General features: G+C 47.2%; 1 long non-coding RNA gene across 5 annotated transcripts in view; it reads right to left on the reverse strand.

Moving 5' to 3' along the window:
• LOC137206659 (uncharacterized) overlaps positions 1-21,768 on the reverse strand; it is a 119,020-nt gene that overhangs the window by 24,325 nt on the left and 72,927 nt on the right. For 4 of the 5 annotated variants that reach the window (XR_010934786.1, XR_010934787.1, XR_010934784.1 and 1 more), the window contains exons 5-7: positions 14,776-14,830; positions 1,812-1,942; positions 346-1,105 (exon numbers count right to left, since the gene is read on the reverse strand). This is a non-coding gene — a long non-coding RNA (uncharacterized lncRNA). The remainder of the gene's footprint in view (positions 1-345; positions 1,106-1,811; positions 1,943-14,775; positions 14,831-21,768) is intronic. The other variant, XR_010934785.1, reaches the window with a different exon arrangement.

Genomic DNA, 21,768 nt, shown 5'->3' on the forward strand with positions numbered 1-21,768 from the left:
TCAGAAATAAAATGGGCCTCAGGTCTGTGGATCGATGTCGATCTTTAATCATTTATTCATGGTCTTCAGGGGAGCTTCAGCACAGCCTGTGTGGGAAGGCACTGAAGGGGGGACCTGCAACCCCGCCCTCCCTCCCAGGCTCTTCTTGCCAGCTGGCAAATGTGCATAAGCATCTCCCAGCTTACACAACCCTGCCTTGACCTCCCCTCTCCTCCCAGCTCGGCCCTGTTTCTGGGCTCCCTGTCAGAGCACAGACTCTCGATCAGCTCCCTGCCCTTGCTGAATCCATCCCTCTCTGCGCCCGCCGTCTGCTGCCCCTGCCGAAATCACTCATGACAAAGTCACCTCCGAGCTCTGGGTGTCCAGAATGAACGGGCGTTTCCGGTCACCTCGCTGTGCCCTTGGCAGCGTCCAGCATGCTTGGCCGTTACCTCCTTTCTGAAAAGCCTTTTCTTTGCTTTCTTGGCTTCTGTGACCTCGCTGTCCCGTGGGTCTGTGACCTGTGCCGGGTCTTAAATGATAAAGCTGACTGAGTGACAACAGGGTGAGGATAATGCCATTAAAAGGAAGTTTATTGTTACTCACATTTCCCCTGGAACAGAGGCACACATCCATGCAGGGCCCGGTGGGAAAGCACCAGAGTCAGGAGGCAGAAGCAAGAGGAAGGGGAAAGCACAGGCCACATCCTTTATTGCGATCCTCGGGGGAAAGGCAGGGCCGGCGAACAGCCTAGGATTGGCTAGTTTGAATAATGGTGGCAGGGTCTGAGCTACAAGGTGGTCTCTAGACGTCTGGTGATTTAGGGCAGAGGAAGTACTGGGTTGGTGGGTGAGAGTTAGATAAAGGAGATGGTTGGGGGTCTGGACTTGGGATTGTTAGAAGGTTTGTAATATGATTTTCGCATGCCCGTGAAAGCTAGGCCACAGGGGCGGTGTAAACAATTTGACTATTAGTTTGGCCCCATGATTAAGAGATGACAAATAGACACATGCAGAATCTAAGAAAACCCAGGACAGTTTGCACCAACCTTTTGGCAGCGTTTAATAGGCCTTGGTGGAAGTATATTCATCACAGAAATTGACAGATGCTACACATCAGGGCTCCCCTATACCAGAGAGTCGGTTGTTAAACATTTACCAGCACACCACTGCCATGGTTCATCTGCTCTGTGGCCTAAGCCAACGTGGGAGGAGAGGTTGGGGTATTTATCGCCCCGCCACCCCGCCTGGCTGTGCCTCTGGCATTCTCCTCCTGCCTGGCAGTGCCCCTACAGCTCCCTGCCCTCTGGGCTCCCATCACTTGGTCCCTCTGCCCTGAGCTCGTAACAGCTTCCCACTGTTGCTAGAGCCTGGGTGCCTCACCCCCCAGTAACTCAGCCTCCTTGTTAGACTCTCTCAGCCAGGCCATTTGTGCATTGTAATTCTCACCAGGCTCCCAAGTTAACTAGGCTGCCAGATGCAGATTTTGCTGGGCAGAGCCTGCCCAGATCCCCTGGGATATACTTCTCAGTGGACTCCAGCCTGAGAGCCAGCTGACAGCATCTGCACTTCCCTGTCTGCCTGAAGGCTTTCCTTGAAGCTGCTCATAGCTGGGCATTATCGCCTCCTGAGGGTCACCCTCACCCAGCGACTGCCAGGAGTTAGAGGATAAATGCCTGAGCTTCCCCTGTCCTCTCAGGTGGGTGACTCTGGCCTGTGCCACATTCCAGAGAGTTCTTCAGTAGGTCAACCTCCATTGCCCACAGGGGCAACTGGCTTGACAGCAAACACCACAGACTAAGTGGCTTAAGCAACAGAAATTTATGTACTCACAGTTCTGGAGTCTGGGAGTCTGAGATCAAGCTGTCAGCAGGGTTGGTGTCTGGTGAGGCCTCTCTTTCTGGCTTGCAGACAGCTGCCTTCTCACTGTGTCCTCACATGGCCTCTTCTCTGTGCTAAGGGTGCTGCTGGGGGGGAGAGTTATTGTAAGTGTACTAGGGAAGAACAAATCTGAGTCCACATTGGATCTGTTTCTTTTTACTTTAACCTTTTGCTACCAGTTGCCTATAGCCTGAAATATACATTCTCAAGGTATAGCACTTTTCCATTCATACAGAGACAAAAAGTTGCAGAACAGAGAATAACACTTGTCTTGTTGGAGGTTTACAGGAACACTGTGACCTGACCTCCCTGGACAGCTGCAAGAACAAAGGATTCTGGCACCAAGAAGTGTGCAACGACCAGCCACACCCACTCTCCTTTTAGCATAAAAGAAGCCTGAATTCTAAATCGGGTAAAATGGTTCTTTGGGACACTAGTCCATCATCTTCTTGGTCTGCTGGTTTTCTGTATAAAGTTGCTATTCCTTGCCCCCAAAACTAGTCTCTTGATTTATTGGTCTGTCGTGTGGTGAGCAATGAGCTTGGACTCCATAACATAAAGACACCAGTCCTATAAGATTAGGGCCTCACCTTATGACCTCACTTAACATTAATTACCTCCCTAAAGGCCCTGTCTCCAAACACAGTCACATTGGGGGTTAGGGCTTCCACATATGAATTTTGAGGGGGACACAATTCAGTCCAAAACACCTGCCTTGCCTCACTCCCACCCACTGGGTGGGTGCTTCCTGGGGTCTGGGGTCACCTCATCTCAGGTCTGCTCTAAGACACTACTGTATGTCCCAGTCCTTCTCAGACTGTCCTCTCTAGACCACAGGCTCTCTAACCAAAGACGGCACCACCACTCTTAGTAAAGGTGACAGGCCAGTGTGGTGAGTCCCAGCTCCCACCAAGGACTCCCAGCCTGGGGCTGGTCTCTGCCCTCCTGGCTCCCAGCCCAGGCCCCCTGCTGCTTTCCTGGCCTCTTTGTTGACCCCGTAGGGGATCTGGATGGTTCCAGCTAGCTTGCACCTTCCGGGGGGGGGGGAAGCCATCTTCAGGGCCAGTCATGGGGCTCCCGAATCCCAAATCCCAGATGCAGCCGATGTGGAGGGCCGGGGAGGCCCTTCTGCTGTCCAATCCTGGAGGGCGGAGGTCTGTGCTGGGGCTGGGACAAAGCCTGCCCCGACGACCCCTCTCAGGCTCTGGCCTGGGCCAGCCCTGCCGTGGATGAGAAAGGAGGGTGCCCCCTCCTTCAGGGTTCCGGGATCCTGGAAGGGAGAGTGGCCTCTCAGAGCAGGCAGTGTGGCTCATCCATTATTCATGTAGCCCTGGGCTGCCCTCTCTAGAGCAGCTCCACTTGGATGTGAATTCCAGTCTGGTTTCAGAGTAGCAGGGACCCAGTGCTGTGGCTGCCGGCCCTAGAAGGGGAGTAAAATGTTCCTACCTGATACAAAAGGGCCTGGGTATTTGGATCCTGGAGCCTCAACCTGCAATGCATCTATGGCCTGTTTTAGTTTGGACAGCTACTCACAGAAGACTCCTTTTTGCCATCCATCCTGATAGTTGGGGAGGGAGGCACGTTTCAGTAAGTGCCTGCAAGTCTCTCCCTCTATCCAAAGGCCCCGTGGCTTGCCTGGTCCAGGTCACCACTCTGCGTTTGGGTGTTGAAGGCTGAGGTTAAAATGTTAGGCTGGGGCTTCCCTGGTGGCGCAGTGGTTAAGAATCTGCCTGCCAATGCAGGGGACATGGGTTCAAGCCCTGGTCTGGGAAGATCCCACATGCCGCGGAGCAACTAAGCCTGTGCTCCACAACTACTGAGCCTGTACTTTAGAGCCCATGAGCCACAACTACTGAAGCCCGTGTGCCACAACTACTGAAGCCCGCGAGCCACAACTACTGAAGCCCACATGCCTAGAGCCTGTGCTCTGCAACAAGAGAAGCCACCGCAATGAGAAGCCCTCACACCACAATGAAGAGTAGCCCCCGCTCACTGCAACTAGAGAAAGCCCATGTGGAGCAACGAAGACCCAACGCAGCCAAAAACTAAAATAAATAAATTAAATAAATCTAAAAAATAAAAAATAAATGTTAGGCTGTAGTTTGTACACAGTGGAGGAAGGGGCCAGGGCTGAGTGCTGCATGTCGGTCACCAGCCACCAGCCACATGTGGCTCTTTATATTAAGATTAAAGTTAAAATTCAGTCCCTCAAATTAGCCACATTCAAGTCCTCAACAGCCTCAGTATCGGGTAGCACAGATACAGAACACTTCCATCATCATAGAAAGTTCTCTTGGCCAGTGCTGGCTTAGTGCACTCAGCCCTGGTTGGCCCTATGGGTGAGTACATGTGGTTCTCAGCTCTCACGGAACAGAAAGTGTCCCCTGAATGCTTGTTAATCGCGTAGCTTCCTGGAGAGCAGCTGCTAGCCCAGCTCCCAGTGCCTGTGGCCTCCTTCCCTCCACCCTCTCCCATCTTCTTCTCTGCTCCTGGCCCTTGGTTGGCCCTTCCTAGGTGCCCAGGGCGAGGCTGGCCCATGGATGGATCTTCCTGCCACTGTCGACCCCTACCAGGGTGGGGGCCTGGGAGTGGACGTGGGTGTTCTGTGTGGCTGCCCCTCTGCACAGCCTGTGTGGTTCTGGGGGTGCTGCTGCTCTGGGACTGTGCCCAGAGTGGGACCCGTGTGCCCTGGGGAATTGCCAGGGGGTCTGCAGGGGTCTGATCATTATGGACTTCATTGTGTCCCAACTCCCCAGATTCATTTGTTGAAGTCCTAACCCCTAATACTGCAGAATATGACTATTTGGAGATATAATCTAAAACTGGGGTTCCCAACTCCCGGGTTGTGGACCGGTATTGGTCCACGGCCTGTTCGGAACCGGGCTGCACAGTGGGAGGTGAGCGGCGGGCGAGTGAGCGAAGCTTCACCTGCTGCTCCCCGTTGCTCGCATTACGCCTGAACCATCCCCCACCCACGCCTGTCTGTGGAAAAAGTGTCTTCTACGTAACGGGTTCCTGGTGCCAAAAGGTTGGGGACTGCTAGTCTAAAAAAAAAATATATATATATATATATATATAATATTACATTATATATTATATATTTTATTATAATATAATATTATATATATTATATTATATATATATATTACTACCTACAGCCCACCCCCAGAGCTCCTGAGTCCACAGGTCTGCAGTGGGTCCCGAAATATATATTTTTTAAAACTCGCAAGATAATTTTTTTCCACTTTTTGAGTTAATTTGAAACTTACAGAAAAGCTGCAAAAATAGAACAGACAGTTCCCATATACCCCTTACCCAGCTCCCCTTACAGTTACCACTTTACCTATCATACAGTGATGGAACTCGAGGATTAACATGGCCACAATACCAGTAGCTGAATTACAGACTCTATTTGCATCCCCCGTTTAATATTCTTTTTCTGTCCCAGGATCCTACCCAGAACACATTGCATTTCATTGCTATTTCTCTTTATTCTCTTCCAATCTGAACTCCCGAGGTGATTCTGACACAGTGATTCAGGGATGTCACCCTGGGAGACACTGGTCCATGGATTTATCCTAGAAGATAGCAAGATGTTGAGGAACTGGGACCCAGGATGCTGATGGAGGGGAGAGATTGGGGAGATCCAGGAGAGGCGGTGCTTCAGGGGACCAGGCCTCAATGTTGCGCGTGCATGTCTGTGTGCACATGAGTGTGTGCAGACACACGCACGTGTGTCCACGTGCATGTCCATATGTCTGCATGTGCCTGTGTGTGCAAGTGTATGAGTGCAGCTGCATGTCTGTGTGCCTGCGTGTTTGTAGGCATCTTTGTGTGCACGTGTGTGTGTTTCCATATGTGTAGGCACGCATGTGCGTGTGCATGTGTGTATATAGTTGGGTGGTGAAGGGCAGGGAGACCAGTGGATCTTGAGGCCTGTAGGGCGGCTGCCAATGCAGGGGAAGCCCCCCGAGAAAATCCAAAAGTCTCTTCACTACCAAATAAATATTTAATGTAATAACAAAAGACTAATGTCAAAGATTTTTAAAAACAAAGTGAAACTAAAATATTATACATCATGAAAAGCCGGGGAGGCATATGAGGATGTATAATGTGCGTTACACATCCTACAGCTTGATGATCCAGGGCAGACTTTCGTGGTCCTGGAGATAGATGCTAATTAACTTCAGGCTTATTAGGTTAAGTATCAATGTTAAAAATGTAAGAGCTACTGCTAAAATACGAGAAAAAGAATGTATACCTCCTAAAACAGTCGAGGGGAGAAAAGGGCAACATTTACTGAGAGCTCGCTGTGTGCTGGCGCTGCTCTGGGTGACTTCTCCCCACGGTCTTCTGCGTTAGGTTTATTTTTTTATGTCCATTTCACAGGCAGGAAAGCGGAGGCACCGAGAGGTCAGAGAGCCTACACTGGGTCACCAGCTCCAAGAGGCAGAGCCAGGATGGGGGTCCAGGCAGCTTGGCCCAGTGACCTCGAGCTCATCATCACTCTGAGAAAGAAGAAAGAAGCAAAGGAAAAGTATGGGAAACAGAAGCATGTACAGGGCAGATGTTCTAGATTCTAGACCCAGTCTACGTGCTGAAGAGAAGGAAGCTGGGGCTCCGAGGCTGCACCGCCAAGGTCACATCAGGGGAGAGGGTGGACAGCGTGGGGGGCCCAGTGTAGCCTCCCAGCCTGTCGCCCCACACAACCCTTCACGCTGAGTGGGCAAGTATCCCTGACAGCAGCAAAGAAGTAAAAATACAGGACTGCCTGTGTCCTTAATAATAGAAGAGGTGAGTCACTGTAATCAAACTGGAGACCACCCAGGACTCGAATCGCGGACAAATCATAGAAAGAACAGCAGCTTTCAGATGCGCCGGGAAGCTGAGCCCAGAGCTGGACCTGGGAGATGGGGGTTAGGGGTCTCATTTTGGGGAGCAGGATTTTTAAGGTCCCTGCTCCATCACAGGTCACCCAGTCAGCCACTCGGGGCACGTCATTTCTGAGATTCATTTAAGCAATATTTGCTTCTCTACCACGTTAAACAAATCTAAACCTTTTTTTGACGGTAAGTCATAGAGGGACATTAAGTGCAGAAATGATATTTGTTTGCCTCACAAACAAGCATGCTTCCTGTTTCACAATGAGACCATCTAGGTATGTGTAGGCATGTATTCCATTGTTTTCTGACGGCAGAAGTAATATATGTTCATTCTCTAAGCTTGGAAAATACGGAAAAGGACAAGAAGGAAATTGAAAGTCACCCATAATTTGGAGACTACAACTGTCAGCCCTTCTATGTATATAAACATGTTTTTTAAACATGAGAATATGCAACTTAACGTATATAGTATATTATAGTATGTGTTTAGAGATACATACACACGTGGAAAACATTAAAGAAAAGGAATGATTAATACAAATTGAGGATAGTGATTAATGGGGGGAGTGAGGGCTGGGATGGGGAGGGGCACGCAGGAGACTCACATGAATGGGCCATATTTTTATTTTAAGCTGGGTGGTGGGTACTTGGGTGTGTATTGTTCTTTAAACTATATTTAAAGATGATATATACTTTTTGGCCTATGATATAGTTTACAATTAAACCATTTTGTTTTTAATGGCATTCCTCCCCACTTGCTTATTTGACAAAACACTTGGTGAGCACCTCCTGTATTCCAGGTGTTGTCATCCACTGGGGATCGACACATAAAGATCTCTTCCCTGGGAGCGTGTGCTTGAGCGGAAGAGAGAGACAACAGAGATCAGGAGGGCCAGAGGACAGTTTGTAATTTTTACAGAATGGTCAGGGGATGCTCACTGAGAAGGTGAAGATGGAGCAGAGACTTGGAGGAGGTGAGGGAGGGCGACACTTAGGTCTCTAGGGAAAGACCCTTCCAGGAATCGAGAACAGCCAGTGCAAAGGCCCGGGGGTGGGAGAGTGCTGGGGGGAATTCTCGAACCAGAAGGAGCCCCTGTTTTGCAGCAGCATGGGGGCGGGGGATGGAGGAGGATGAGAAGGAAAAAGAAAAGTAATCAGAGGCCAGACTGGGGAGGGATCGGTCAGCATTACAAGGACTTGGCTTTTCTCCCAGGGAAATGGGCGCCACTGGAGGATTTTGAGCAGAGGGCTGGCGTGAGCTGGCATGATTTCACAGGGTCACTGTGGCTGCTGTTGAGAATGGATTTTGGGAGGCAGAAAAAGGGAGACCACTTAGGAGGCTTGTACAGTATCCAAGGAGAGATGGGAATGATTCAGACAGGGGTGGTGAGACATGGTCAGATTCTGGGTCTTTTCTGAAGACGGATCCCACGGGACTTCCTGTTGGATTAGGCGTGTCAGAGGAAGAGGAATCAACGCCACTGCCAGGATATTTGATCTGAACAACGAGGAGGCTGGAGTGGCGATCTTCCCCCAGATGAGGAAGCCTGCGTGAGGGGCAGAGGGAGGCAAGAGGAGAACCACGGGGAGTGTGGAGGGTCCTGGAGGCCGAGGGGAGGGGTACCAAGAAAAAAGATGCTGTCAACGGGTCAGATGATCTGCAGATGGAGAATCAACATCGGATTCAGCAACTTGGGGCCGTTGGCAACCTTGACAACTCCAGTTCTGGTGAATGTCACAGGTTGAACAGTGACCCCCCCAAAATATAGTCCCTAGTACCTGTGAACGTGACCTCATTTGGAAAGGGGTCTTTGCAGACGGAATTAAGGTAAAGATCTTGAGATGAGATTATCCTGGATTTAGCGTGGACCCTAAATCCAATGATGCGTATCTTACGTGATGCAGAAAATGAGAAGACACACAGGGAAGAGGGCCACGTGACAACAGAGGCAGAGACTGGAGTGACGTGGGGTCACCCAGGGTTGCTGGAAGCAACCAGAAGAGGGAAGAGGGCACTGGACCAGATTCTCCCTCAGAGCTTCCGGGAGGAATGAACAGTGCTGACACCTCGATTCCGGATTTCTGGCCTTCCTGAGCTGAAGTTCTTTTAAGTGCCCTAGTTTGCAGTGCTTTGCTACGGTCGCCCCAGGAAGTTAATACAGCGGAGGAGTCGGGGTGTACGCCTGGCTGGTTTAAGAGAAGGCGGGCGGAGAGGAACGGGGGTGGGGGCTAGGGAGGGAAACGGGGTCAAGACGAGGTCTGGGTGTTGTGGATGCTGACAGGTAGGGGTTTAGGGAGGGAGGTTCCCTCCTGGCTGCTTTGATTTGCCTGAAACACAGAGTGACCATTTTCCATGTCTTCACATTTTATATCATTTTGGAGTTTTTAATATAAGCTGATGGATTATTGAAGACCATTCCATTATTCATCTGGTGAGACACGCTTAACTTTTGATAGCAAGCATCATTTCCCACCATTCCTTTTAAGTGCCCGGGGCGTCCTGACACCACCCACACACCCTCCTCTCCAGAGCCGGGGAGGAGCTCTCGGCCTGTGGGCTCTGAATGCGGTGTGGACAGGGCCTGGGCCTGGAATCCAATCAATTTCTGGGGCGATGGAAGCTTACAGCTGTCGGGGTCTCAAACAGCCAGCTCTGTCTTGCAATGGCCTCACGTACTCGTTTAAAATTCCAGAATTTAATCATCACGCTTGGCATAAAAATAAGAGGGGTGGGTGGCAGGATAGGAAAATACAGATGGAAACGCACAGGACCACAGGCCCTAGCTTGAGATGGGAAGTACATTTATTCCCCCGGCTGAGCAGAGTGGATTCTGGCAGTGAAACCGATTGCTTTGTGCAGCTGGGCACCCAAGCGCCAGCCGGCCTATTGCTTCATCCATGTAGGTGCAGCCAGGGACATGGGAGGGACATGTCCTGCCAGGGTGGCAAAGCCGGCCCTTCTGAGAGATGACACAGACCTCCCAACAGGGCCTGTAAACGAGGCCACGAATCCTTGCCAGGGTGACATCTGTCCTGGTTCTCTCTGGCCCACGCGAGGGTTTCTTCAAGGAAGTCTTGACTATGCACACACATATTGCTTGGAGCACCAATCCTTCACCCCCGGGAAAGCCGGAGCGTCCTTGTGTTGGTTCATTTACTCAAGCCTTCATTCATTAAAGGCATTGCTGAATGCCTGTCATGCGTGGGGCACCCTGCTTAGTGTCAAATAAAACAACCAATTCCCAAATACTTTTCTGCCCAAGGCCAGGTGATCCAGGTAATGGACTGGAGAGTTTATAGAGTCTCCGTGGATTAGAAGTCCTTGTGCAGAGTAACACATTTGGATGGGTTTAGCCCCGGCTGAAATAAGCTTTAAATGTGGCTTCCTGTGAATAATACAGCGAACCATTCATCAATTCTGCACACCTCCGGGGCCACTTCTGGGGGTGCTGCTGGGTCTTCAAAATGTTTCCTCTCCTGAGGAAGACTGGTTGCTCCGGGACCCTGGTTTTGATTAGTGTTGCAAGTGTCTTCTTCCTCAGAGCCAGGCAGTGTCTGAGACTTTAACCTCATCATCCCTCTGTGTTTCTGTATTGCTGCCCTGCCAGTGAATAACTGCATCAGGTTCCACGTCCTAACCTTCCTGCTCTCATCTCCCACTCCTCTCCTGGCTTCTTCCTAATAAGAGGTCTGTCTGCCTGGCAGGCCAGGAAGCCAGCCCGGCTCTGCATTACCGGGGTGGGCTTTTCATTTTTATTTATAGGGCGTGCTGTCTGGGGTGAGCCAAGTGCTGGATCTTCCAGGGTAGCACAGAGGAACCATCCCCACACATTTAAAAAGTCTTATACCTGTCTGAACAAGAGGTTGCCAAGGGGATATTTATCCAACTAGTTGTTTTTTTATTATGATGAGAGAAAAAGTGTCCTGGCTGATAGCTGAATGAGCATGCTGTAACACGGCCACAAGAACAGAGTTTGCAAAGAGGCTTCTATGTGTTCGCAGGGATGGCTCCGTGGAGAAGCTCTGTCCTTTTCCACCGCCCCACAATTTTTCCTATGATTTACTTTGGTGCTAATGTCGTGTGTTCCGTGGCTATTTCTATATCCTATTCACAGTTATAGTTGGTTCCAGTGGAGGGGCTGATAATACAGAAATGGCAGAAAAAATGTTATTATCTTCCAATACCTTCTTGTCTTTTTAGACCTAGGCTAAGTAGAACTGGATTTCTACTCTCCCCAACTTACCCTCATTTCAGGCTGTGTGAAAAGATGAGAGGGGCTGGGATTATGGCAACCCGCCTCGGTTTCTGTCGAGAGGCTGGGCCTCTGGGCAGGGAAGTGTTGACCAGAGAACAGTGCAGTGGGAGGTGCCATCATTCGTACAAAAGCCACGTGGCTTCCAGCCACTTTCAGCCAAACATCTTTTTTATTAATATTAAACGAAAGCGCTTTTGGCTGTTAAGAAAACAGCTCTATAAAATGTGTAAGTATAATGATCACATCCTCAGTACGGTTGATAAGATCTCCTGTATGGAAAACCGGCGCTTCTACCCTTGCTTTTTATCATTTGCGAGTGTGACAGGTAATGAGAACATCGATCTACATGGATTAATAAAAATAAAATTTACTGCATTTTCCTGATACTAATATCATCTTGGATTGCATGACACCCCTTTTCTCTGTGATTAATTCAGGCTTTTGAGAAAGCTTTGCTGTATTCACCTAAGATAGTAGTTCAACAGGGTCTAATTGCTGGGGCCTGGTGGCAGAAATTGGTACCAGTTCGTCGACTGGCAAGGGCAGAAGGGACCAGCAGGAGACTGCTGGTCTTCAGGCATCGTTCAGCTTCCTGGCGTGTGGCTGAAGATCTTGCTTGAGCTGAGGGCACAGGCATTTTGGAGGTCCTGCAAATGCCTGCCATGCATTGAGAGTGCAAACTTTGGAGGGAATGAGGGCAAGTAAATAGGGTGACGTACATCCTCATTAAGACAGGTGTTCGTGGGAACTAGAAAATGGTCTTCCTCTGTATGTGTAACTTCTCAAGGCCAGCAAAGAGGATAGATCATAAGAGATGGTCGATGTGGCATTTTCTCCACCAGGAATGTCTATTAGCCAACAGATCGGCACATTTATGGTACAAATAGTAACTGACACTCATAATTAGGATCCTCAGACAACAGAAATTCTTGGCGAGACTTTGTTTACTGGAACCCGATTAAATTATGGTCACTGAGGTTTTAGTGCGAAATGCATTTGATTGTTTTATAATTCTTTGAGAAAGGGAGATCCGTGTAAGGTACAGACGTGATGCTCCATTAACCAGGATATCTGATTGAGACAGAAGGTCTCATCTGCCAGCCTTGCTGAAGAGTGGAGTTGACTGAAATGTGCCTCTAAAATGTTGAAAGGGTAGTTCACTGAGTGCAGCTTCCCTTATGGTGGTGACGGTGGGAGATGGAGAGGCCAGGCTGGGGCTGCCGTGAGCTGGCCACGGGGGGAGAGGCAGAACCCCTAACCCATGGGGTCACCGTACAGTATGCAGAAGAGCTTGTGGGCAGTGGTCCCTGCAGATTATGACATGCAGAAATGTGCTCGGGCCTCAAAGGACCTGACGTGTCCCCCCCTCATCAATTAACCAAAATGCCTGCCCAGCGTGGGACTCTGGGGCATTCTGATGCTCAGTGACTGGGACATGTGGGCAGAGTCCAAAACTCCCTGCCTGGGCTGCGTGGGGCTTTGAGGGGCAGTGGCAACGCGACAGGGCGTGATCTTAGAAAACAGCCCCCTGCCTTCTGGAGTTGGGCTTGTCCCCGCACCTGTCTCCATGTCCCAGCAGCAGTGGTCCTCCTCTGTCCTCTAAACTTAGCAAGCTCATGACTGTCTCAGGACCTTTGCATGGGTGGTTCTCGCCACCTGGAGTGTTCGTCTCCTTGACATTTGCATGATTGGCTCCTTAGTCATTCTATTTGCATGGTGGATGCTGTCTTAATGTCGACCTTCCCTGACAACCCTACCTAAAGTGGGTTCACTTTCTGCGACATAATCTTGTTTTTATGAACATATGGCTCACACCTAATATCTTCTCAGTCACTTGTTTGGAGTTTTTGCCTGTGTCTCCCTGAGGACAGGGTACTGCTGGGCTCTTCTCAGCTGTGTCTCCAAGACAGAAAGCCCACTGTGGGTGCTCATTACAATTTGGTGAAAGGAACGAAGTTATGAATTGTTCTGGGTGACTGTGGTTTGACTATACATCCAAATCCAACCATCCATGCATCCACATACATCCAAATACAGGAGTGGGAGGTCCAAAGCCAGGGCCCCTGGCTGACACCAAGCCCCCAGTCCTTCCCTGCCATATGGATGGATGATGACGTATAGGAGAATACCTTTGGGAGACAGGAAAATGCCCGCAATGCGGGTGCTGCTTCAGGCCAGAGGGAGTCTGGGCACGCTGAGGGCAGTGTCCTCCTCTGGTGAGTCACTGGCAACAAGACTTGCACAGCCCCCTCCCTGGACCACTAAACAAGGGTTTTTCATGGAATTGATTCACAGGTAATGAAAGGAAATACAAATAAAAAATGAACCAATACATACAATGGAATATGACTCAGCCATAAAAAGGAACGAGATTGAGTTATCTGTAGTGAGGTGGATGGACCTAGAGTCTGTCATACAGAGTGAAGTAAGTCAGAAAGAGAAAAACAAATACCATATGCTAATGTATATATATATATGGGATCTAAAAAAGTGGTACTGATGAACCTAGTGGCAGGGCAGGAAAAAAGACGCAGATGTAGAGAATGGACTTGAGGACACGGTGGGGAACAGGGAGGCTGGGATGAAGTGAGAGAGTGGCATGGACATATACACACTACCAAATGTAAAATATATAGCTAGTGGGAAGCAGCCGCATAGCACAGGGAGATCAGCTCTGTGCTTTGTGACCACCTAGAGGGGTGGGATAGGGAGGGTGGGAGTGAGACGCAAGAGGGAGGGGATATGGGGATATATGTATACATATAGCTGACTCACTTTGTTATACAGCAGAAACTAACACAACATTGTAAAGCAATTATACTCCAATAAAGATGTAAAAAAAAAAAAAAAAAAAACGAACCATAAAACCTACGAAAGATCTCCCCAGGAAACATCGGATCCTGGGAACCAAGAATTAAGGACATGTTCCCAGAGAGGGTTCCAGATTCTCCTGGGAAGGTGTGGTGTAGAAGCATAAGAACTTGGGTAGGCAGAGCCCAGAGAGAGTTGGCCAGAGCCCAGGTCTGCGCTGGGCACACGTGTGGCCTCAGGGAAGTCCTCTCTGCGGCTGGCCTGCAGGACGACTGACAGCTGCCTCTCCAGCCTCTTCAGGGATGCAGCAAAGGCCTCACGCTCTAGCGGGCACAGGGGGGCTTTGAATGTGGTGTAAATGTCAAGCTGTTATTACTGGACACAGGCCCTGCTCACAAGCTGATAATCATGACTCAATTCCTCACAGCAACACTGGTTTAAATTATGGCAAACGCGTCCCGCTCCAGGTTGGCCCTTGGAGTCAGAGGCTCCTGTATCTTAGACCAGAGAAGAAACATGGTCCTGCTTGAGTAACAGAAATAGTAGTAATAACCTTGAGACTGAATAATAGGAATAAGAGTAATACCCACGATGGTGATACTGACAGTTTGCATTTATGCAGAACATTCCATAGGCTGGATACCATGGTAGATGTGTGTACGCTGTGTCCAGTCGACGCCAGCCCCTCGGAGTACCCACTGTCATTGCCCATCTCACCAATGATGCAACGGAGACTCAAAGAAGTTAAATTTCTTGCACACCCAAGCTCACTGCGCTGCAGATGGCAGAGCACGGATTTGAACCCTGGAGTCTGACCCCCAAGCCTCTCTCGGAGCCACCAAGACTCTTGGTCTTCTCCAGGGGTAAAGGAGACCCAGGAGGGCTGGTCACACGGAGGAAGTGGTGGGGGCACTTTGCTCCCTGTCTGAGACTGAAGATGGTGATGTGGTTCATGGAAACACTCACCTGTGGCTGATGGTTGGAAAGGTCCCAGCAGGGCCTCCATCTAGTACTAATGATTCTGAAAAACAGAAAGGGTACAAAAGAGCTTAAAATGCAAAATTCCCAAATTCAGGAGGGAGAACATTAAAACTCTCATCTCTGTCAAAGTAATATTGTGGTGAGAGGCTCCTTTCCCTCATGCTGATTGGACAAATTCCCTTAACTGCTTCTGGATCCTCCTTGGCTGAAGGTGAAGGCTATTGCCAGGAACTTCTTATCTCAAGATTGAACCAGATGGCCTATGTGCCATAAGTAATATAGGGTGGACCCAGTGAAACAGCCAGACTAGCTCTCAAAGGTCCCTGGGGCCTCCAGAGGGGGATGGAGGAGCCAGGCAGAGCTGGTTCCAATCTCTATCTGCATCTTCCTCACGTGGGACCTTGGCAGGTCACTTAACTCCCTCTGGGCTTCAGTTTTCTCTTCTGTACAGTGGGAGCAGTGCATCTATCACAGGGCTTTCCTGAGAAGTAGGAACAGTTTTTGTGATGTGCCTAATGTTTTCAACACAGAGTAGCATCTCTGATGATTAGGATTTTATGATTTTTTTTTTTTCCATTCTGCGCAGCATGCGGTATCTTAGTTCCCCGACCAGGGATCGAATCCAGGGCCCCTGCAGTGGAAGCGCAGAGCCCTAACCACTGGACAGCCAGGGAATTTCCCAGGATTCCATGAACTTGGAGCAAGGTGGCAAGTGGAAAAGCATCTCCATGGGTGTCTGCCCCTACTGTGCAGTACTTCTGAGAGCCTGGGACCCTCTCTGCCCTGACAGAGGAGCCCCCGTTTGAGCCCCGATTTGACCAGGATCCTGCCCCACAGGGAGTATGACAGTTATGCAGACCAAGAGGTTCCCACCATGAGTGAACCCCCAATGGGCCATTCCCTCTTGCACATCTAAGAAGGCCCCATGTGGGGGGGTAGTGGGGACTGAGCAGGCTAGGGGAGACGGCTTGGTGGGCTTCTGGGGTGTACAGTGGCCACCACCTGGGGGGTGGAAGAGAGGCCCTGTGGGGAGGTCTTGACAAATGTGGCCTGTTGGAGACCGTACTGGGATGAATAGGGTCTCATCAAAATTCATGTCCTTCCCCAAACTCAGAATGTGACGTTATTTGGAAACACAGTCATTGCAGACGTAAACAGCTGAGGTCACACTGGAGTAGGGGTCTTCATCAATGTGACTGGGGTCCTTACCATAAGAGGAGAAGAGACACAGAGATGCACAGAGGGAAGACAGCCATGTGACAATGGAGGCAGAGATTGGAGTGATGCAGTCACAAACCAGAAGCCAGCAGACAGGCATGGAGCAGATAGATGCTCCTTCAGAGCTGCCAAGAAGGGACCAGCCCCGGCTGACACCTTGATTTTGGACTCCTGACCTCCAAACAGTGAGAAAATATATTTCTGTTGTTTTAAGTCACCCAGTTTGTGGTACTTTGTTATGGTAGCCACAGGAACTAATACAGTGATTTTCAGAGGGTGTGGGGAGAGGATCTGCAGAGATGGGCTCTCGGGCAGAAGAAGAATGAGGTCATGAGCTCCAGCAAAGACTCCAGCAAACAGTACCTGTGTGTGATGCTACAATAGATAAAGCAGCTGGTGTTGAGGAAGCACACAGGCTAATGGAACAGTATAAATTCAGAAATAGCCCTGCATATGTATGGAAATGTGCATGGTGCTTCAGATCAGTGGGGGAAGTGAGACTCTCCAATAAACGGTATTACGATAACTTAGAGTAGCCTGGAGAAATGAAGCTGGAGTCCCCTACATCACTCCTTCTGTGAAAATGAATTCCATATGGATCAGAGGCTTAAATGTGTTATTAAAAAAATAAAGCCATAGTTTCTGGGATGGAATAGACACGCTTTTTCCTATTTGTCCAGCTAAGTACAGCTAAAACACTTGGATATTATATGGAAAACAATATAAGAAGCCTCTGAAAGATGGAGAGAACGGCATGGTGGTGAGTTACCTGTTTTCTTGTGGCCTCAAATATCCCAGACTGGGTGCTGGAGAAGCTGGCAACTTAGAAATGCCAACAGGTGCAGATTAAAAAAGCCTTAAGAAAAATCTGATCTCTCCTAGATAGAAGGACCAGAAAAGGGGCAGCCTAGCAAAGTAGGAATTTTTAGGCAATAATTGCTAAATTCCTGCCAAACACTGCAGAAAACACTGCAGTCCCACGCCCACCCTTCAGCAAAGGCTGAGTGAGGAGCCTGCTGGGTTGTAACGAGGCACCCCTATCCGCCCCCCTTCGCTGGGATGGTGGCAGAGAAGGCCCTAGTAGGGACTTTCATCCCTGCTGGGGGTAATGAGACCCCTCCATCTGTGGGTTTGGTGAAGACTGTGTGTGGAGCCTGCGGTCCCCCTCCCCCTTCCTGCTGGGGTGCTGTCATGGGAGGTCTAGAGGGGAACCTGAACTTCCACCCTCACCTTGAAGTAATGAAGTGGCACCAACTCCTTCCCCTGACAGAGTGATGTCAGAGGAGCCCCGATAAACAGATAATAATGCCCAGAGGCTCGAAACACAATACCAAAAATATCCAGGTTTCCATAGAAAAATCACTCATCATACCAAAATCCAGGAATATCTCAACTTGAATGAGATAAGGTAATCAACAAACATGAGATTATCATACTAAGTGAAGTAAGAAAGAGAAAGACAAGTACCATATGATATCACTTATATATGGAATCTAAAATATGACACAAATGAACATATCTACAAAACAGGAACAGACTCACAGACACAGAAAACAGACTTGTGGTTGCCAAGGGGGAGGGGGCTGGCGGAGGATGGACTTGGAATTTGGGGTTAGCAGATTAGATTCTATTAGATATGGAATGAATAAACAACAAGGTCTACTGTATAGCACAGGGAACTATATTCAATATCCTGTGATAATAGAAAAGAATATGAAAAAGAATATATATATATGTATAACTGAATCACTTTGCTGTATAGCTGAAATTAACACAACACTGTAAATCAACTATACTTCAATAAAATAAATTTCTAAAAAATGCTTCAGCAAGAAATAATGAAAATGCTTGAACTAAATGAAAACATAAAACATTTAAGCAAAGAAATAGAAAGTCCCAGCAAGGAGATAGAATAAATTAAAAAAAGAACCAAATGGATAATTTACAACTGAAAAATACAATAATCAAAATAAAATCTTGGGCTTCCCTGGTGGCACAGTGGTTGAGAGTCTGCCTGCCAATGCAGGGGACACGGGTTCGTGCCCCGGTCCGGGAAGATCCCACATGCCGCAGAGCGGCTGGGCCCGTGAGCCATGGCCACTGAGCCTGCGCATCCGCAGCCTGTGCTCCGCAACGGGAGAGGCCACAACAGTGAGAGGCCCGCATAGCGCCAAAAAACAAAAACAAAATAAAACAAAATCTTGCTGGAGAAGCAGAATGATGGGACAGAGGAAAGAGTCAGTGAACTTGATGAGAGACCAATAAAATTACCTGGTCTGAACAACAGAGAGAAAATAGACTAAAAACAACAACAACAGTGAAAGAACAGAGCCTTGGGGAACTGAGGGATGATAAGAAAAGATCTAACATTCACTTCATAGGAGTCCTGGGGGGAGATGAAAGAGAGGATGGGGCTAAAAATTATTCAAAGAAATAAGGGCTGAAAACTTTCCAAATTTGGCAAGAGACATACACCTATGGATGCAAGAAACTGAGTAAACCCCAAACAGGATACATACAAAGAAATCCATGCCAAGACACATCAAAATAAAATTTCTAAAAACTAAAGGTAAATAAAATATCTTGAATGCAGTAACAGAAAAATAACACTTTACCTATGTGAGAAAAATAATTAGAATTACAGTAGATTTCTTATCAAAAACTATGGAAGTCAGAAGAGAGTAGCACAATATTTTCCAAAAGCTTACAGAAAATAACTGTCAATCCAGACTTCTATATAAAATGAAAATATCCTTCAGGAATGAGGGGGAAATTAAGAACTTCTCAGTTGAAGGAAAACCAAGAGAATTTGTCACTAGCTGATCTATCCTAAAAGAATGGCTAAAGAAAATTCTTGAAACAGAAATAAAATGATAGAAGGAATCTTGAAACACAGAAAGGAAGAAAAGACAACAGAAAGAGTAAAAATTTGGGTAAATACATAGACTTTCCTTTTATTCTTGAGTGTTCTAAATTATGTTTGATGATTAAGCACAAATGATAACACTTTCTGATGAAGTACTCATGATGTAGAGGAAATATTTAAGACAATTATAAGTGGAGAATGTGAAGGTACATAAAGGGAAGTAAGGTTTCCATACTTCATTCGAATTGCCTGAATGTTGACATCAGTAGACTATGATCTGTTGTGTATGTATAATAAGACATTGTAAAAAAGTATAGAAAGAGACACATTAAAAAACACTATTTATAAATCAAAATGGAATTCTAAAAAATGTTCAAGTAACTTACAGGAAGGTAGAAGAAAAACAGAGAAATGAAAAACAGAGAATGAACAGAAAACAAAAATAAAATGTCAGACTTTAGCCCTAACATATCAATAATTACATTAAACGTAAATAGTCTGAATATACCAATTAAAAGATAGAGATTGACAGAGTAAATTAGAAAACAGCCACACTGGAAAATATTATAATTTGGCAGTTAAAAAAAAAAATCAAACATACACTTAGCATATGACCAAGCAATTGCACTCCTGGGTATTTATCCCAGAGAAATGAATCTGTGTTCACAGAGAAGCCTGACTGTTCATAGAACTTTGTTTGTAATAGCCCCAAGTTGGGAAAAAAACAGAATGTCCTGTGATAGGTGGGTAACCAGTTAAACAAACTGTGGAACATCCACACCATGGAATACTACTCAGCAGTAAAAAGGAATGAACTCTTGATATAGGCATTATCAAGGTCTCAAGGGCATTATGATGAGTGAAAAAAGCCAATCTCAAAAGGTCACATACTGTATGATTCCACTTATATAAAGTCCTCACAAGGACAAAACTATAGAGATGGAAAACAGATTAGTGGTTGTGCAGGGTTATAAGTGATGGGGGAAAGGAGGACAGGTCTGACAATAAAGGGACAGCATGAGGATGATTTCAGTGGTGATGGAAGCATGAGGATGATCTCAGTGGTGATGGAAGAGTTCTGTATCTTGGGACTTCCCTGGTGGCACAGTGGTTAAGAATCTGCCTGCCAATGCAGGAGACACGGGTTCAAGCCTTGGTCTGGGAAGACTCCACATGCTGTGGAGCAACTAAGCCCATGTGCCACAACTACTGAGCCTGTGAGCCACAACTACTAAAGCCCGGGCGCCTAGAGCCTGTGCTCTGCAACAAGAGAAGCCACCGCAATGAGAAGGCTGCTTGCCGCAACTAGAGAAGGCCTGCATGCAGCAACGAAGACCCAATGCAGCCAAAATAAATAAACTTTTTTAAAAATTAAAAAAAAAAGAGTTCTGTATCTTGATTGTGGTGTTGGTTACATGAATATGCACAAGTGGTAAGATGGCATAGAACACACATTGTACTAATGTCAATTTCCTGGTTTCTGTGTTGCATAACTTTTAACTATGTAAGCTGTAACCATTGGGGGTAAGCAGATGGGAGGTGACAGGGACCTCTCTGTACTATCTTTGCAATTGCCTATAAATCTATGATTGACTGTTTCAGACTAAAAAGTTAAAAATAAAGGCATAAAAATTACAGAAGAGAGCATGAGTGAAAAAAAAATCACCTAGAACTCAGAAAGGAAAGAATCAATAAATTGAGCTACATAAAAATAAAACTTCCATTTGATAGAGTAGACCATAACAGAGTCAAGAGATAGATAAAAATCTGGGAAAACATATTTGCAACATCTGTGGCAGACAAATGTGACAGGCCAATTTCCCAGCCTCAAAGAGTTCACATAAATCAATAAGAAAAAATAACCCAGTAGAAAAATGGGCAAAGGACATGAACAGCAATTTACTGAAAAATAAATACAAATGGCCAATAAATGTGGGAAAGCTGCCCAGCCTCATTTTTAATGAAGGAAATCTAAAACAAACAACAGTGAAATGTGTTGTGCAGTTATCAGATTGACAAAAATGGAAAACTGTGATGCCCTAGGGCTGGTGATGATGGAGAAGTAGACACTTTTCTACCCGGTAGGTGGGAGCGTAAATCAGTGCATTCTTTCCAGAAGACAATTAGGGAATAATTATGAAAATTAAAAGTACTCCCAGCAACCCCACTTCTGTGCAGTTAGCCTAAAAGCACACCCTGAAATTTCTCCAGATACATGCCCCAGGATATTTTTGCACCAATACATGCAGATTATATTTATAAAATGGTGCCTGGCACATAGCAAGTAAGTGCTGTGTAAGTGTTTATTAAATAAATCAATAGGGGAACTCTACTGCAAAACTCTCTAAAAGGAACAAACAGCATGCGTACGAAAGGACTCCTTTTTGTATTTAAAAATAAGTATATGAACTTGCATGTGGATATTTGCACAACACATGTGTGTATTTCTGTATGGGAGTCGGAAGGAAGATGTTACCTAATTTCTTAACTTGGTTCCTGTGAGATTGAAATGTTGTTCAGGAAATGTTCACTCCCCTCCCTCTTCCTTCTGGGGGTGAAGTAGACTTCTCTGCTTGAGTTTGGTCATGTGATTTGCTTTAGCCAATAAGATGTGAGCAAACGTATAAACAGGCTTTACATATGCTTTTGTGTTTTGGCTTGACATCTTGTGCTTCTGCCACTGGCGTGACAAGAACATGCTCTGAGTGATCACTGGTCCTGGTTAGAGAGAGACCTGGAGACCCACAGACTGAAGCAGGGCTGCTCCAGCCAACCTGCAGACCTATAAAGAGAACACTACTTGTCACTGTAAGCCACTAACATTGGGAGATTACTTGTTACACAGCATTATTACTATAGTAAGTGACAAATGTAGTACCTCTCTAAACTTTTTG

This window comes from Pseudorca crassidens, chromosome 15 (assembly GCF_039906515.1).
Source record: "Pseudorca crassidens isolate mPseCra1 chromosome 15, mPseCra1.hap1, whole genome shotgun sequence".
Lineage (NCBI taxonomy): Eukaryota > Metazoa > Chordata > Mammalia > Artiodactyla > Delphinidae > Pseudorca > Pseudorca crassidens.